General features: G+C 39.5%; 1 protein-coding gene across 2 annotated transcripts in view; it reads left to right on the top strand.

The window, feature by feature from the left end:
* The window catches only part of ENTHD1 (ENTH domain containing 1), a 143,437-nt gene that overhangs the window by 81,012 nt on the left and 42,757 nt on the right, over positions 1-19,668 (top strand). The gene's annotated exons all lie outside the window — the stretch shown is intronic.

Raw genomic sequence — 19,668 nt, 5'->3', positions numbered from 1 at the left:
GTGAACCCCCTGCAGGTGGGGAGCTAGGGGCTCAAAAAAGAATCCTAACTGGTCCTTGCGCTTTGTGTCATGTGCACTTAACCCACTGTGCTACCCCGACTCCAACATTTCTCAGTTAAGATATAACAATACAACCCCCACTAGGTCCTCTGTCATCATTTTTGGACCTGTATTCACCCTCCCCCCCCACCCGAGTCTTTTACTTTGGTGCAACATGCCAATTCCAGCTCAGGTTCTACTTTTTCTTTTTTTTTTTTTATTAAATTTCTTTATTGGGAAATTAATGGTTTACATTCAACAGTAAGTACAATAGTTTGTACATGAATAACAGTTTTCAGTTTTCCATATAACAATACAACCCCCACTAGGACCTCTGTCATACTTCTTGGACCTGTATTCTCCCCTCCACGCACCCTAGAGTCTTTTACATTGGTACAATACGCCAATTCCAGTTCAGGTTCTGCTTGTGTTTTCTCTTCTGATCTTGTTTTTCAACTTCTGCCTGAGAGTGAGATCATCCCATATTCATCCTTATGTTTCTGACTTATTTCACTTAACATGATTTCTTCAAGCTCCATCCAAGATGGGCTGAAAATGGTGAAGGCACCGTTTTTAATAGCTGAGTAGTATTCCATTGTGTATATATACCACAACTTGCTCAGCCACTCATCTGTTGTTGGACACCTGGGTTGCTTCCAGGTTTTGGCTATTACAAATTGTGCTGCTAAGAACATATGTGTACACAGATCTTTATGGATGGGCGTGTTGGATTCCTTAGGATATATCTCAGGAGAGGAATTGCAGGATCATAGGGTAGGTCCATTTCTGGCCTTCTGAGAGTTCTCCAGACTGTTCTCCACAGAGGTTGGACCAATTTACATTCCCACCAGCAGTGCAGGAGAGTTCCTTTAACCCCACAACTAGCATTTGCTGCTGTTACCTTTTCTGATGTATGACATTCTCACAGGAGTGAAGTGGTATCTCACTGTTGTCTTTATTTGCATTTCTCTGACAATCAGAGACTTGGAACATTTTTTCATGTGTATCTCGGCCTTTTGGGTCTCTTCTGTGGTGAATATTCTGTCCATATCCTCTCCCCATTTTTGGATGGGGTTATTTGTTTTCTTATTGTTGAGTTTGGAATGCTCTTTATGTATTTTGGTTATTAGCCTCTTGTCAGATGTATGGCATGTAAAGATCTTCTCCCATTCTGTGAGGGGTCTTTTGGTTTGGGTATTGGTTTCTTTTGCTGTGCAGAAGCTTTTTAATTTGATGTAGTCCCATAGGTTTATGCTTGCCTTAGTCTTCTTTGTAATTGGATTCATTTCATTGAAGATGTCTTTAAAATTTATGTGGAAAAGAGTTCTGCCAATATTTTCCTCTAAGTATCTGATAGTTTGTGGTCTAACATCCAAGTCCTTGATCCACTTGGAATTTACTTTTGTGTTTAGTGAAATATAGTGGTTCAGTTTCATTCTTCTGTGTGTTTCATCCCACTTTTCCCAACACCATTTGTTGAAGAGACTCTGCTTTCCCCATTTAATAATCTGGGCGCCCTTATCAAAGATTAGATGTCCATAGCTGTGGGGGCTTACTTCTGGGCTCTCAATTCCATTCCACTGGTCAGTGTGTCTATTCATGTTCCAGTACCAAGCAGTTTTGATAACAATGGCCCTATAATACAATTTGAGATCTGGGAGTGTGATGCCTCCAGTTCTGTTCTTTCTTCTCAAGATTGTTTTGGCAATTCTAGCTCTTTTCTGGTTCCACATAAACCTTTGTAGCATTTATTTTGTTCTGCTAAACATTGTGGTTGGGATCTTGAAAAGGATAGTATTAAATTTGTAGATGGCTCTGGGTAGTATATTAATTTTAATGATGTTAATTCTTCCAACCCATGAAAATGGAATATCTTTCCACTTCTTTGTGTCTTTCTCTATTTCCTTGAGTAGTGACTCATAATTTTAAGTATACAAGTCTTTCACTTCTTTAGCTAGGTTTACTCCTAGATATTTTATTGTTTTTGTTGCTAGTGTAAAAGGAATTGATTTCTGGATTTCAACTTCTAACTTAGTGTTGGCATAAAGAAATGCCACTGATTTTTGAATGTTAATTTTGTAGCCTGACACCTTACTTTATTGCCTGATGGTATCCAAAAGCTTCTTGTTGGATTCCTTAGGTTTTTCTATGTATACTATCATGTCATCTGCAAATAGGGAGAGTTTGATTTCTTCTCTTCCAATCTGTATCCCTTTAATTCCTTGCTCCTGCCTGATTGCTATGGCAAGAACTTTCAACACTATGTTGAATAGTAAGGGTGATAGTGGGCATCCCTGTCTAGTACCTGATCTGAGGGTAAATGCTTCCAGTTTTTCACCATTGAGTATGATGTTGGCTGTAGGCTTGCTATATATAGACTCTACTATCTTGAGGGATTTTCTATCTATTCCCATTTTTTGTAGTGTTTTGATCATAAAGGGATGTTGTATTTTGTCAAAGGCTTTCTCTGCATCTGTTGATATAACCATGTGGTTTTGGTCTTGATTTTATTGATGTTGTGGATGACGTTGATTGATTTATGTATATTAAATGAACCTTGCGTTCCTGGGATAAACCCCACTTGGTCATGATGAACAATCTTTTTAATATACTGCTGTTTCCAGTTGGCTAGCATTTTGTTCAATATTTTAGCATCTATGTTCATCAGAGATACTGCCCCTGCGGCTACAGACAGACTATGACCCACATAGTCAACGACTGCCACCTCTCCAGATTCAAAGGAGGTCTCGAAACTTTACATCAGGCTCAATCTGACGCTGTTGACTGGCTACAGAAGAAGGGCAAACGCTAGAAGAAGAAGAATTGGTCTGTAGTTTTCTTATTTGGTTGTGTCCCTGTATGCTTTTGGTATCAGAGTGATGTTGACTTCATAGAAGCTGGAAGGGAGTATTCCTGTGTCTTCAATCTTCTAGAAGACTTTTAAAAGTAGTGGTATTAGTTCTTCTTTGAAGGTTTTGTAGAATTCATTTGTTAAACCATCTGGTCCAGGACTTTTATTCTTGGGAAGGTTTTTGATAACTGTTTCAATTTCGTTAGCTGTGATAGGCCTATTTATGTTATCTAGTTCCTCTTTACTTAATTTTGGAAGTTCGTAGATATCTAGGAAATCATCCATTTCTTCCAGGTTCTCTAGCTTGATGGCTTATAGTTGTTCATAGAAGTCTCAAATGATATGCTGAATGTCTGTGGTGTTGTTGTGATAGCTCTTCTTTTATTTATGATCCCAAGTATTTGGGTCTTCTCCCTTTTCTATTTTGTGAATCTAGCTAAAGGTTTGTTGATTTTGTTCACTCTTTTGAAGAACCAACATTTACTTTAATTGATCTCTTGTATGGTTTTCTTATTTTCAATGTTATTTATTTCTGTCCTGACTTTAGTGATTTCTGTCCGTCTGGTTGTTTCAGAGTTTATTTGTTCTTCTTCTTCTAGGTCTTTAAGACGTGCAATCAGACTGTTTATTTGTGCTTTTTCTTGTTTTCTAATGTGTGCTTGTATGGCTATGAACTTCCCTCTCAGTACTGCCTTAGTTGTGTCCCAAATGTTTTGATAGCTTGTGTATTCATTTTCATTGAACTCTCAAAACATTTTGATTTCTTCCTTAATTTCCTCTTTGACCCAGTAGTTGACCCATTAGTTGTTAAGTAGTGTACTGTTGAGCTTCCACAGTTGGGGGTTATTTCTAATCTTTTGTTGATTATTAAGTGTTAGTTTAATTCCACTGTTGTCTGAAAAGATGCTTGGGATGAATTCAATGCTCTTGAATTTGCTGATGCTGTCTTTGTGGCCTAACATATGGTCTGTCCTTAAGAATGACCCATGTGGACTTGAGTAAAATGTGTATTCCAGTTTCTTTGGATGAATGATTCTGAAAATGTCCACTTTCTTCTAGTTTATAGTTCTAGTTTATCTGTCTCCTCATTTAGCTCCCTCATGTCTTTATTGATTTTCTGCCTGTATGATCTGTCAAGTTGAGAGAGTGGGGTGTTGAAGTCCCCTACTATGACTGTATTGCTGTTAATATATTGCTGTAGCTCTTTCAGTAGATGTTTGATGTATTTAGATGGCTTCTCATTGGGTGCATAGATGTTAATAATTATTAAGTCCTCTTGATTGACTGATCCTCTGAGCATTACATCGTATCCATCCCTATCTTTTAAAATTTTATTTACTTTAGAGTCTATCATGTCAGATATAAGAATAGCTGTTCCTGCCCTTTTTGTGGGTCATTGGCTTGTTTGATAGTTTTCTATCCTTTCACTTAGAGTCTGTGTTTGTCTTGTTGAGTTATGTGCATTTCGTGTAGACAGCATATTGTTGGGTTGTGTTTTCTGATCCATCTACCTACTCTGTGCCTTTTAATAGGTGAATTCAGGCCATTGACATTTATTGATATCAATGATTGAAGATATTTTAATGCCACTCTTGTAGATTTTTTGGGTGTTCTGATATATGGCTTATTTATGGTGGTCTGACTGTTTATAGGAAAACTTTCAGAACTTCTTTCAGGGCAGGATTGGTGATAGTTGATTCTTTCAAATGTTGCTTGTCTGAGAAGGTTTTGATGCCTCCATCTAGACTGAATGACAGTCTATCAGGATACAGTAGTCTTGGTTGAAAGCCTTCCTCATTGAGCACTTGAAAGATATCTTGCCATTCTCTTCTGGCCTGTAGTGTTAGTGGAGAGAAATCTGCTGCTAATCTTATGGGTTTTCTTTTGTAGGTGACTCTTTGTTTTTCTCTTGCAACCTTCAGGATCCTTTCTTTATCCTTATTCCTTTCCATTTTAAATATGATGTGTCTTGGTGTCTTTAAGTCTGGGTTAATTCTGGTTGCGGCCCTCTGGGCTGCTTGAACCTTTATGTCTTTTATGTTGTCTAGACTAGAGAAGTTCTCAGCTGTTATGTCCTGAAGAATGCTTTCTTCCCCTCCCTCTCTTTCTTCCTCTGTCAAGCCAATAATTCATACATTATTTCTTTTGAAGTCATCCCATATGTCTCTGTTGTTGTTTTCAGTATCTCTTAATCTCTTTTTGAGATCTCTTACTTTTTTTAGTTGTCTTTAATTTGTCCTTGATCTTGCTAATTCTGCCTTTAGCCTCATTTATTCTATTCTCTCTCCCCTTTAGTGTTTTCTGGAGTTCATCTATTTTGTTACCCTGTGCTGATACTATTTTAGCTTGTTTAGCTAGTTGTGTTCTTAGCTCAGCTATTTCATCTTTCAGCTCTCCAATAACTTTGAGATAATTAATTTTTTCTTCCAGAGTCTGATTTGTTGTTTCTGCATTTCTGATGTCAATTCTTTCAAACTCTTTACTCACTCCTTTGATTATTTCCTTAACTAGTGTTTGGATGTTGACTTCTGTTGTATGCTTTACATTGGGTTGTTCTAGCTCTCCCCCTGCCAAGAAAATTGGTTCAGTCCTGCTAGTTTTGCGGGCCCACTTGTCCCCGCCCCAAGGAACCCCGAGAGAGTTCCAGAGTTGCAGAGTTTGAGAGTGCTTGGCGCCACTGCGGGGGAAAGAGGCAACAGAGTTCTGTTTGGTGATTAGTTTGGGTTAGTTTATGAATCGTTGTTCCTGAATAAAGAAATACAGCTTCCCTGCCCAGCCGTGTGTCCTTGAGTCTCTGTTACCCGCCCGTGAAGCTAGCCCGGCCAGCTGGAGCCTCCGAATTTTAACAACAGACCTCATTGTTTTGTGCTTCAACCTTTAGGGGGCCTTTAGCTGGACTCTTGTCCTGGTTCATTTCTCCAATATTTCTTCTTGTTGGTTTAACCATTTTATATAATATGTTATGAGGTCCCTCTCTCAGTACTTTTCAAATTACTGATAGCTCCTGCCTGGATTGACTTGTGTCTAAGTAAGGTAATTAAACAGTTCACATTTGTGGAAACTGACAGTTGTTTCAATAGTATTTTAATCCCTGAGTTGGAGCTCAATGACTTAAAAACCTCTTTTGTTCTTTTTCCTCCCTGTAGGCTATGGGAGCCTGAGGGCTTTTAAACTATAAGTAGGCTTCTTAATTTAATTCGTCACTCCTGACCAAGAGATAAAGCAAGGTGGGGGAGAGATAATCCAGTGGTTATGCAAAAAGACTCTCACAGCCCCACCGCTAGGCCACCGAGGTTTAGATCTTATGTGAGGTTAGTTCTCTGTCCCCTGGTATCAGCACAGGACCTCCCTGCCACTTCTCCAGATTATGAGGGCAGTAGCAGTGGAGACTCACAGTTGAATTTGATGAGTCTTAGGGGAGTCCTCTCCTCCCTTCAGCTGTCTTTTTGTTGGTGAAACAGACTGGAGGTGGTGTCTCAACTGGTAAACTGCCAGACTGTTACCAGCCACTTAATCTCTCCCTAGGCTCCTCTCTGTCCACGTGCCTCTGGTGTTTGCACTCACTGGTGATTTGGTGGGCTCCTGAGGTCTTTCTGTTCCTGGATTGTTGTGGTCCCAGGTGTTCTTCTTTGGTATTCCTAGTTGACCTGGGAGAGGAGAGGAGAGAAATACAGCTACTGCTGCTTTGTAGCCCTGCCTCTAAAGATTTTTTTTTATTATCTTTATTTATTTACTGGATAAAGACAGCCAGAAATCAAGCGGGAAGGAGGAGGTAGAGAGGGAGGGAGACATAAAGACCCCTGCAGCCCTACTTCACCGCTCGCAAAGTTTCTTTACTGCAGGTGGGGGCCAGTTGCTCAAACCTGGGTCCTTGAACACTGTAATGTGTGTGCTCAGCCAGGTGTACCACCATCTGGCCCCCATCACAATACATTTTAATACTTACTTAGAACTAACCTTACTTGAAACTGCTTCTTCTTTCTTTACTGTTTTTTAATTGTCCCATTTTGAAATTTTATTTTCTGTAACACTAACCTTAGAGATATCTCATTACATTGCAGACCTTAGCATTTTGCTTCCCAGCTTAGCAACTTTCTGCAGCCCTCTACTATCAACGGGCTAAGTCTAATTTTTAAAATACTGTTATGTGAGTCTTTTCATAGTCTGGTCCAAGCTTACTATTTGGCCTCATCACCCTATACTGCCAAACACATACTATACTCTGGAACATTGCTTTATTTGTGCACTTTCTTCTGCTTAGAATGTCTTTGTTCCACTTGTTTTGGCTGTATAACACATAGCTCTAAAACTTTGTGACATAAAATAATCATTTATTCTGCTCATAGGTTCTCTACAACAGGAATTAGGACAGGGCACAGTGGGGGCTGATTTGTCTGTGCTCCATGGTGTGTATCTGGGCCTCAGTCCAAGGATACAAAGGCTGAGACAGGAATCATCTGAAGGCATGTTCACTCGTGTCTGGTATTTAGCACTCACTATCAGTGGGGGTGTTGGTGGGGGCAAGAGGTAAGGGGTATTTAGGTTCTCTCCACATAAACCTCTTCATGTGACCTCTCCATGTGGACTAGTTTGAGCCTCCTCACAGCTTATAGGCTGGGTTCCCAAGGTGAGTGTCCTGTGAAAAAGATCCAGACTGATTAATAATCTTGGATGTTGTGCTGTGATATTTCCTTCCTATCCAGTTCATCACAGCAATTGTAAGGTCTTGCCCAAGTTCAAGATGAGGGGGTATAGGCTCCCACCTCTCTATGGAAAGAAAAGCATATGGAGCTGAGCATGTGCTAGTAGCATCATCACTGTAAAATACAATTTGCCACCATCCTCCACTAAATTATGAACACTTCAAAAAAATCCTTCTCAAACAGCAGGCTTAGTTTAAATGTCACTGTGGCCATAAAAATCTTTCTGCACACCAATTTCTCTTTTCACAATATTTTTACAGTACTTAATCCATATGCCTGTATGGAATTCATATTTTCATGTATTATTTAATGTTTCTATATTTTTAGATTTTAGAAGTAACAAGCTAATGTATTCTAATTTTCAAAAAGTTAGACAACACACAGATAAAGTCCTCCTTCAGGGTCCCTCTCAGAATTAACACTGATTATTAACTTGATGGTTGCTCTCCAGATCTTTCTTAGCACATTCCCTCATATCCATGTACTTTTAAAAGGATATAGAATTGAATTGTCTTTATTTTGTTTTTGAATATTGTGTATTTTTCAGGAATGTTCACAGGACACTATCTTTCAGCACACATCCATATTTGGAAATTGTGTTTGTGTGTTTCTAACATTGTGTGACTTTGAATATTATTCCCATGATGGTAGATATGTTGATGTTTTTGGGTTTTGTTTTGTTTTTTTTTTCACAAAACAATTCTTCAGTGAATAGTCTGGGCACATATGAGTTTTTTTTTTTTTTTTTAAAGTGGACTCCTAGAAATGGAATCACTGGGTCATAGCTTACTCTTATTTTCATTTTAATTAATACCACCAAATAACCTCTCAAAAAAATACTACCAGTTTATACTAGGTTGCAGTACATAAGAATACCTCTTCATACTCCCTCATTAATATTTGATATTTCTAAAATTTTATATTTTTATCACTTGGATAAGATCGCTTTGCAAATTATATGCATCACATTGCATACATTTGCATATTCTCATCTTTTAATTAGATATTTCTATTTTTTTCTTCTGTGGTTTTCTTGCTTATATTCTTAATCTAATTTTCTTTTGGATTTTGTGTTTTCATTCATTTAAATTGATTTCTAGCATTTTATATAAGTGTTATTCTAGTTTAGTCTTTCAAACTGTAAATTGTCTTACAATTTTCTTTTTTAAAAATATTTGCTTACTTATTTTATGATCAAGGTCAGATCACCACTCAGGTCATTCGTGGTGCAGGGCATCAAACCTAGAACCTCAAGCTTGCAAAGTATGTGTTCTACCTACTGCTCACTTTTCTTTACATAGTTTTATTTCATTACAGTATCTTTTTTTTTTTTCCTCCTCCAGGGTTATTGCTGGGCTCAGTGCCTGCACCATGAATCCACCGCTCCTGGAGGCCATTTTTTCCCCTTTTGTTGCCCTTGTTATAGCTTCATTGTGATTATTATTATTGCCCTTGTTGATGCAATTCATTGTTGAATAGGACAGAGAGAAATGGAGAGAGGAGGGGAAGATAGAGAAGGGGAGAGAAAGATAGACACCTGCAGACCTGCTTCACCGCCTGTGAAGCGACTCCCCTGCAGGTGGGGAGCCAGGGGCTCGAACCAGGATCCTTACGCCGGTCCCTGCGCTTTGTGCCACATGCGCTTAACCCACTGTGCCACCGCCCAACCCCCTCATTACAGTATCTTTATAGAAGTTTGATATTTTGGGCATTCATATATATTTTTGAGAGTTTATATTTCATACACACACACACACACACACACACACATTTTTTTATTCTTGCCAACAGGGTTGTTGCTGGGGCTGAGTGCCAGCATTACAAAATTCCTCTACTCCTACTGGTCATTTTTTCCTTTCCTTTCTTCTCCTTTCCTTTTTTTCCCCCTCTTCCTTTCTCTCTTTCTCTTTCTTCCATCCTTTCTTTCTTTCTTTCTTTCTTTCTTTCTTTCTTTCTTCTTAATTCTTTTCATTGTAACTTTGATGTGTCTTCAGGTCTGGGTTGATTCTCTTTGGGACTCTCTGAGCCTCTTGATTCTTAATGTCCTTTCTGTTGTTTAGGTCTGGGAAGTTTTCTTCTATTATTTCCTCTAAAATGTTTACTTCCCCTTCCTCTCTTTCTTCCTCTGGCAGGCCAATTATACGAATGTTACTTCTTTTGAGATCATCCCATATGTCTCTGTTGTTTTCAGTGTCTCTCAATCTCTTTTTGAACTCTTTTACCTCTTTCGTTGTTTTCTGTAGCTCATCCTCTGTCTAGCTAATTCTGTTTTTGGCTTCTGTTAGCCTGCTTTCTCTTCCCTCAGCTTCTTTCTTCAGTTCAGTTATAGTATTAGCTTGCTCTGCTAATTGGCCTTTTAGTTCAGCTATTTCAGCTTTCAGTTCTCTAATTGCCTTAAAGTAGCATGCATTTTCCTTGAGGGTCTCATCTGTTGTTTCCCTAATTCTGACAGCCCTTTCCTCCATAGTTGTCTTCATTTCTGTGATTATTAGGTTTATTATTGCTTGCATGCTTTTCTTATCTGTGGTTACTTCTGACTGATTTGGAATTTCTTCTGGGCTCCTGTCTTGATTCATTGTGGTAGCAGTTTTATTTGCTGTTGATTTAACCATTTTTTTTATTTGTTTGTTTTTTATTTTTCTGTTCTGTCATTCTTCAGTTGTTGTGTTTTGAGTACAAGTCACACTATATTAAATACCTTTATGACAAATGTAGCCACCCAACCTCAAAAATTACAACAATAGTAACTGAAGCAAGGATTGATGCAGTTCAGCCAATACCATTTAGCCAAATAACACCTCCAGTCCAAGAAAAAATAGCAACCAAATCCAAAGGGGAAAAAAAAAGAGAAAGGGAAAGCAAGAATAGACAATTATGCAAATATACTGTCTACTGTAAATTCTAGGGATAGCATGATATACTATTTTTTTATGTGTCACTGAATTAGTTTACTAGATTTTTATTTGGGAGTTTTGCTTTTAAGAAATCAAACTAACCAGAGTTGTCTTCTCATACTTTTGTCATGCTTTGATACTAAGATTTTGTTAAACTCAAAAAGAGTTGGAAGTATTTTATTTTATTTAAGTGTTCAGAAGAATTTGTGTGTGATTTATTCTGAAATAATGTGAAAATTGATAAGGTTATTTGTAAATTCGCTAATAGTACATACAGAAAGACTTCGGGCATGGAAGGCAAATAGAAATACTTATCTCTTGTGACGGCAAAGCACTGTGCTCCCTTTATAATGGAGAGATCCAGTATTATCTACCTGACTCCAAGCACCTGGCTGTTTTCCCTGGACAGTGGTGTCAGTGCTGGGGCTGTAGCATTAACCTGTACTCTTGGCAGGTTGAGCATACCACTGTTGTGGCAGTCAGGTCACCTTGGTGAGGGGAAGTTCATGTTGTCTAGTCCAAACATAATTTCTATCTCTAGTGGATGGCCAAATCCCACTGAGCAGCCACTGAAGAAATTAAGGAAAAGAATGATTGGTACCCACTAAACATTGTATATCCTGTCTACCTGATTTTTTAGAGCCTCTTCCATATTGAATATCCATTTGCATTTATATGGGACTTGAATACCTTACATTGTATGTTCATACATACCAACAGGCCCTGCCACATTATTCTTTGTCATCAACTCATCAGTCTTACTCTTTCCAAGTCCCTGACCACCATCAATCAGCCACTGACCACAAATTACATTTTGCTATCCACATGAGGTCTATATACAGAAGCACTTGCTCTCTAATGTGTGCTTGTATGGCTGTGAGTTTCCCTCTTAAGTACTGCATTAGTTGTGTCCCAAATATTTTGATAGCTCATGTCTTCATTTTTCATTTTATTCTAGGAATATTTGAATTTCTTGCTTGAATTCCTCTTTGACCCAGCGGTTATTAAGCAGTATGTTGTTGAGTTTCCAATTTTGGTGACTTTTACTAATTTTCTGTTGTTGAGTGTTAGCTTTCACCACATCAATAAAAGAAAAACCAAAAGCACATGATTATCTCAGTAGATGCAGAGAAAGCTTTTTTAAAAATCCAACACCCATTCATGCTCAAAACACTACAAAAAAATGGGAATAGATGAAAAATTCCATAAGATAGTGGATTCTATATAAAGCAGACCTACAGCTAACATCATACTCAATGGACAGAAGCTGAAAGCATTTACCCTCAGATCAGGGACTAGACAGGGCTGTCCACTCTCACCATTACTCTTCAACATAATATTGGAATTTCTGTCCATAGCATTGAGGCAAGAGAAGGGAATTAAAGGAATACAGATCAGAAGAGAAGAAGTCAAACTCTCAGTATTTACAGATGATATAATAGTATACATAGAAAAACCTAAAAAAAATCCAGCAGAAAGCTACTGGAAATCATTGTACAGAAATCAGTGGCATTTCTTTATGCAAACACTAAGTCTGAAGAAGAAGATATCCAGAAATCACTCCCATTCACTATTGCAGCAAAATCAATAAAATATCTAGGAATAAACCTGGCCAAGGAAGTGAAAGACTTGTATGCTGAAAACTATGAGTTGCTATTCAAAGAAATAGAAAATGATGCAGAGGCACTTGCTAGTCTTCTGTCTACTAATATAGTACTTCTGTCTACTAAGATTTTCCTATTATCTTTCAGAGACATTTCTTTGGGAAACTGTAATTTAGCAGTTATCCACTTATGGCTAGTGATGGCTTGCCTAAAAGATTCATCTATAAACCAGTTTTATACTTTTCCCTCTTAACTGGCAATTCTGCATAGAGCTATAGGCATAGATCAAAGGGGGGAGGCAGCAAGGAAATGCAAGCAACTTCTACCTGCTTTATAGCTTACATGAGCCTTCAGGACCGTTTTGATCTGGTGACATAAATAACATTTTGTAACGTGTGTGCTTGATCAGGTGCCCCACCACCCAGCCCCAATAAATGACATTTTGATTACAGTTAAATGCTGTAATTTATATCCAGTCTTACATACTGTGGATTAGATAGCACCCTGCTACTTGTAGGCACATAGTCATTTGGCATCTCGTGACGTAGACAAAAGAAGACAAGGCCTTACTTCCAAATCCTGGAGATCAACTGTGTGATTTCTTATTAGGATTTAATTGAGGCTCCATTTAGCATCCTCCTCTGCCTCCAGCACTTGCGCTACTTCTAGTTGATAGGATCCATGTGTCAGGCCTCCACAGTGACTTGTCACCCGACCTGTGCTGGATTAGCACAGTCAACGGCCAAGCCTTTCCCACTACGAGACACGTTCTCAAGATCTTCCTGCACAGTCATCACCGCCCAGCTATCATCTACATTGGTCTCCAGCTCCCACTGATTCTGTGCTCGGAGAAACTAAGATGGAATTTTCGGAAAGCAAACTGGCGTCTGTTCAGTGATCTTACCAACAAATCTATTCCTGCAATTCCAATTAATTCTATCCCCTCTGAAGATTCCTACAGGCGCTTCCGCCAAGCCATCTTCAAAGCAGCTTCCCAAGCCATTCCTCGTGGGAGACGTGCTAACTATACGCCTTGTCTTGATGCTGAATGCGAGCAACTACTAAAGCAGTATGATGAGTCGGGCGACCCAGATGTGGCTGACCACCTCATTGCCTCCCTGGATGCAGCACGCCAAGTCCGCTGGCAACAACTCACGGAAAGTCTGAACTTCACCCACTCAAGTAGGAAGGCCTGGAAGCTTCTTCACAGACTGGGTGCCGGTAGCCAACCCTCTCCTGTCTCCCATCCTCCCGTATCTCCAAACTCAGTGGCCAGTCACCTAACTCAAGTTGGACGTGCTAAGATCGACCCAGTCTGGAAAAGAGAAATTTCCCATGAGTGGTCATCCCACTTCCGGTTATCTTGTCCATCTCCAAAACTCTCTCCCTTTACAGTGTCTGAACTGGAAGACACTTTGAAGAGGGTTAAACTGGGAATGGCTGCTGGCTATGATAACATCACCCCAGAACTCATTCTTAACTTGGGCCCCCTGGCAAAGAAGCGGCTCACTTCATTCCTGTCCCACATCTTGGAATCCGAATCTATGCCCAAAATTTGGCGTCGTGCGAAGATAATAGCAGTTTTGAAACCAAAGAAAGACCCAACACTATAGACCAATTTCTCTCCTCTCCGTGTGTTACAAACTCCTTGAGAGGCTGCTTCTGTCACGTATTTCTCCTCTTACAGAGAAATTCCTATCACCCGCCCAAGCTGGTTTCCTCCCAGGAAGACCTACCTGCAAACAAGTCTTGGGCCTCTCAACTTACATTGAAAATGGATTCCAGAAGAATTTAAAGACGGGTGCTGTCTTTGTTGATCTCACAGCAGATAATGACACGGTCTGGCACCGTGGTCTCCTAATCAAGATCTCAAGATGCCTGCCTCCATGGGTGGCCAACACTATATCGTTTCTTCTCCAAAACCGAAGATTCCAGGTGCATCTGGGTGACAAATCTAGCAGATGGAGACTTGTCTCAAGTGGCCTCCCCCAGGGCTCCTATGCTATTTAATATTTACATCAGTGACCTCCCAGAAACTTCTTCAAGGAAGTTCATCTACGCCGATGATATCTGCTGTGCAACTCAGGCATCCAAGTTCGACATCCTCGAGGAAACACTCACGAAAGACATGTCTCTGATATCTGATTACTGTAAAAAATGGCGACTAATCCCTAGCACTGCAAAAACGGTATCATCTGTTTTCCATCTACACCATGCCTCGGCCTCGCGTGAGCTTAATGTGCAGCTTGGCGATACGAGAATTCGGCATGAAGCCCAGCCAGTCTATCTTGGCGTTACTCTCAATCGCACCCTGTCATTTCACGAACATCTCATAAAAACTGCAGCAAAGGTGGGCACGAGGAATAACATCATTGCAAGACTGGCCAGCTCCTCATGGGGCGCAAGCGCTTCCACACTACGATCATCATCTCTGGCATTATGCTATTCCACTGCAGAATACTGTGCCCCAGTATGGTTCCGTAGCCCCCATGTCCACTTGGTCGATTCCAAATTATATTCCTCCATGAGGATAATTTCTGGAACCATCCGTTCCACCCCGGTTCCATGGCTGCCAGTTCTTAGCAACATCGCCCCGCCAGATATTCGTCGGGATGCGGCATCATCTAAGTTCATTTCCCACGTCTACGCTCAACCGGACCTGCCAATATACGCGGATATCTTCGCCCACCCTGTCCAACGCTTGACGTCTCGTCATCCAATCTGGTCCCCTACGCCTACACTGAACTTCTCTGTTCCAGACTCTTGGAAACAGAGTTGGCAGTCAGCTGAGGTAAAGAACAAACACCTCATCACAGACCCCTGTAAGTGTCAACCCGGCTTTGACCTAGCACGTTATGATTGGGCCCTCCTCAATCGCTATTGAACAGGCCATGGCCGGTGCGCCGCTATGTTCCATCGCTGGGGAGCCAGAGACGACCCGAACTGCCCCTGCGGCTACAGATAGACTATGACCCACATAGTCAACGACTGCCACCTCTCCAGATTCAAAGGAGGTCTCGAAACTTTACATCAGGCTCAACCTGATGCTGTTGACTGGCTACAGAAGAAGGGCAAACGCTAGAAGAAGAAGTGACTTGAACCTCCTGCAGAACATTTTCTTGCTTTGTTCTCTACTCACAACTGGGAATAGTAATAAATGCCTACCAACAGATGAATAGCTAAACAAGTTACGGGATTTATATTCCATGGAGTATTACTCTGTGATCAAAAAAGATTATACTGTGTCCTTTGGGATAAAATGGATGGGACTAGAGGTAATTATGCTTAACAAAATAGGAAAAGAGATGAAAGACATCTACCAGATGGTTTCATCCATATGTGAAATCTAGATTATCTGATTTACATGAACTTGTCAAAAAAAAATCCAGATGAAACAGAAGCAAGTAAACTGTAAGCCTTATAAAAACTGATGATTATCTTTGGGAGGCTGTAGGGTAGGGATATGGAACTTTGGTGGTGAGTGTGGTGTGGAATCTTAATATTATAATTAATTAATAATTATAATGATTTTATAATTGTAATCTTATAATCTTATAACAAGCTATTAATAACAAATGAAAAAAATATTTTTAAAATTCTGGCAGTAAATGGTATATAGTAAATGCTATATATTGCCTCCAAAATTCAAAGAGGTTTGCCATAGTTGTGCTTCTTTCTTTGTATTTGGTAGTTCAAAGTGCAACAACTTGTCCCTCACATTGGAAGGGTTATCCTGAAATATTCCTGACTACTAAATACTCCCAAAACTTCATAGATGTCACAGATCCTTGACCTTTCCTAGGACTTATCTTTCATCTTCTGCATGCATATAGCATCAACTTAATCTTGTGTAAGTAAGTTCAGATAGCATTGTATAATCAATGAAAGGCCTGGTGTAATGCTCTGGGATATTAAAAATTTCAGATCCCTCTAGTCTCTGTTAGGAGAGACAACAGAACTGACATAGTTGTGAGGCAAGACAGCAAGTGTATATTGTTGTCTCTATCACATGTAGACTGATTCTAATTATCTCTATTAATAGAGATTTTAAAAGAAAAAAGTGTGTAGCCCAATACATTAGATGCCAAGGGCTGTTTTTGATTTTTGTGCTAGTGAAGATACCACAGCTGGAACCACAGCTATGATTGGCATCACCACCTGACTTTATGTGCAACAGTCTGCAGTCATTCTCCACAATCCATCTGGATTTTGAAAAACAGATGAATTATATTAAAATGTGGTCATATTTACCATCATGACAATGTTCAGGCTTTTAATAGTAATCTAATTTGTACCATTCTTCATAGGGAAAAAAAATGGATGGGGTTGTGTGCAATTCTAGGGGTCTCTACCTGGTCTTTCCAACCATAATAACCTGTACTCCATGAGTCATGGAACCATTGTGGGGATTCTGTCATTTATTGAGTGTATATATCCCCATTATGCATCCCAAGAGCATGGAAGTAACTGGAAATAGGTCTATAGTTTTGATAAATCCATTATGAAATGGAATCTAGACTAAGATTTCATGTGTCACTTGATTTTCATAAAGTGGTGACCAAGTTGGCTGAAGTGGTAACCCAGAGATTAGTGTTAGTTCAGAACCAGTGCCTAACAAGACCTGAACATTCTGTGTATTTCTCTTTCTAAGTACAATCATTGTTGTCAGTAACTTTAGGCAGGTATAGGAAAGGTTTAGAAGATTTATTTATTTATTTATTTATTTATTTTTGGTCTCTGGGGCTTCACTGCTTTTTCAAAAATGAAGCAGGGGTATGAGCCCAGAAGACCAAAACTTCCTCCAGTGCAGTGAGGGCCATGTTTGAACCTGAGCCACACTCATGGCAAAGCAGGTGCACTATCTGGGTAAGCTATTTTGCCAGTCCTGGAGATGTGCTCTTAAAAACATCTACAATATTAGTACTATATATTGTTAGATAGACATTGGAGAATTCTTCCTTGGAATCTAATCTTCCCCTCAATTGAGAATTGCCCTCTCTCTCTCTCTCTCTCTCTCTCTCTCATTTAGGAATTGGGCAAGAAGCAGTAGGTTCCCACATGAGGACACTCATTAGATTTGCCACATGTATATGCCAAGCAGCACTCAGTGGACTGTCCATCTACTTCCTAGAAATTCTGTGATTCATTAACCAGTACCATACACCCCTGAAATTTTCTTTTTAACCTAATAGCATTGTATCCCTGTGACTCACTGTGGTCATTATGCCCACTTTGTCTTCAAGGCTTACATACTGCCATCTCTTTTATTTGCCTCTGCAGATTGCCATTATTCCCACTGGGATCAGGGAACCTGATTCTATGGCATTGTCCCTTTGATCACATTCTGCCTATAACGACAGCCAACATAAAGCTCTTCAGTGATGTCAGTGCTCCATCACAAAGTTTTTTAACACCTTGGTAAAAAGAGTATCCTCCAGGGCAGTTAGAGGTAGCTGAACAAGTCGTACATGATCATTCCATCTCAACAGCCCCATTTCCTGGAGCCTTGAAGCTTTCTTTATAGTATGCTGGAGAAGTAGCTTACATTTTAGGCCACTTCTAGTCATATGTACATGATGCTTCTTACTCTCATTCTCTGACCTTCCTCCTCTTCAAATTCTGCTGGAATGTTGGTCTAGGGAGGTCTTCCTGAACATATTAAAAATTGATATGCCCTTATCCTTGCTACTTCCTACTGCTTGTCCCTACTGTATTTCCTGTTGTACGTGATATCATTTGATGCATAGATGTATTTGACAGAGGATAAATAGTCTGATTCAGGAGTTTCCAGATCACCTGCAGGTATAGTGAGCCTGCCATTAGCACATCACTGACTTTGGCTCTGCACTTTGGCCCCTTTTAGGGGTGTACAATGATTTTCAAGCAGTTGAGTGCATGACTGTTTTCTAAATGTTGTTCCTGAGTAGAGTGCACTGCACTGATGCTTTCCCTTTTAAGGGTAGTTGCTGTATGCTTTCTCACTTCCCTAAGTCCTTGTTATCAATCATCAGAACATTGCAAAGCATGCTTTGAATTAGGGAGCTGACCATAGAAATCTGTGAAGGTATTAACATAGCTTCACAGTGACTGTGTGCTAAATGGTTAGTATCAAGAAATCTAATTAAGACATGTTTTAAACTTACTTGTTCCCACTTTCTTACCTCAAAAATACAATAAAATATAATCACATGTGAACACCAGATACAAATAAAACTACTACAAGCTTTCATTGAAATGAAGGGGGAAAGCCACATTCATTTTCCTTAGAAGCTACTTAAACAATTAAGGCTGGAAGGATAATGACTACATGTAAAGACGCTGCCTTTTATTTATCATTCAGTGGCCAATTTTTCCATCATTATGATGAAAATATTAAATGATGCTAATTTTCTTCTCTTGAAATCTAAATTGAACTTAAAAAGTTTTTTTATACAAGGAAAGATAATATTACCATAAAGGAAAAAAATACAGGAAACACAAAAAGATGTGATCCTTTGCTTTTCTCTTGATATTTTCAGAATTTTCTTTATTTTTGTCATTTGAATAATAGTGTGTCTTGCTATAAGTCTGTTTGGATTCACTTTGTTTGGAATTTATTGATCTTTCTGGATCTAAATCTGGGCATATTCTTCATTCCAAGCTTGGGGAAATCATTGACTATTATTTCTTCAAATAAAATGTGCTTTGGTTGGTTAGTTGGTTTTGCTACCAGGATTGGTTGTTTGGCTTTGCTACCAATTTATCAATGAGGCCTGGTGCCTGCACTGAATTCACTGCTCCTAGAGGCCCTGCTCTCCCCTCCCATTCCCTCCTATCCCATCCCGTCCAGTCCTGCCCTGTCCTGTTCTGTCCTTTTCTTCTCTCTCTCTTTCTTCCTTTTTTCATTCATTCATTCATTCTTTCTGTATGATATGACAGAGAGAAATTTAAAAGGGAGAGGTAGAGAGAAAGAAAAGACAAATGTGGAACTGCTTCACCACTCATGAAGCCTCTCCCTTGTAAGAGACAACCAGGGCTTGAAACTGGGTCTTTGCACATTGTAATGTGTATACTCTACCAGGTGTCCCACTGCATGGGTCCTCAAATACGAGATTTTACCTCTTTTTTTCTCCTCTAGAGCAGTTATAATAGGAATGTTGTTCCTTTTGTTATCATCTCAAAAGTTTGATACTGTTTGCATTTATTTCATTTTTTTCTAATCTTTTTACTTTATCTTCTAGCATAGATTCTAGCCTTTGTCTTCTACCATTCTGCCACTGTGTTAATTTAGCTCTTTTCCATGTTTGTATATTTATCATGCTTCCTCTAATTTTGGCATTTTGTTTTGAATCTTATTTCAGTGAGTATCATTAGGATTGTTGCTTTGAAGCTCCCATTAGTTTATGTAGCTCTGTTATATTTGGGTTATTTCCAAGGCTGTTGTCTTGATCAACTGATGCAACTGGTGCAGGTGGGTTCCTCTGTCTCTTCATTATGTCTGGTGCTACATGCAAACTGAGCTGGGGTCTGTATGTGGAGTAGACTTTGGGATACATGGCAATCCAGAGTTGCAATGGCAGCAGCAGCACCTGTATACC

This window comes from Erinaceus europaeus, chromosome 4 (genome assembly GCF_950295315.1).
Source record: "Erinaceus europaeus chromosome 4, mEriEur2.1, whole genome shotgun sequence".
Taxonomy (NCBI): domain Eukaryota; kingdom Metazoa; phylum Chordata; class Mammalia; order Eulipotyphla; family Erinaceidae; genus Erinaceus; species Erinaceus europaeus.
The sequence above is the reverse complement of the archived record's forward strand: the minus strand, read 5'-3'. Positions and strand labels throughout refer to the sequence as shown.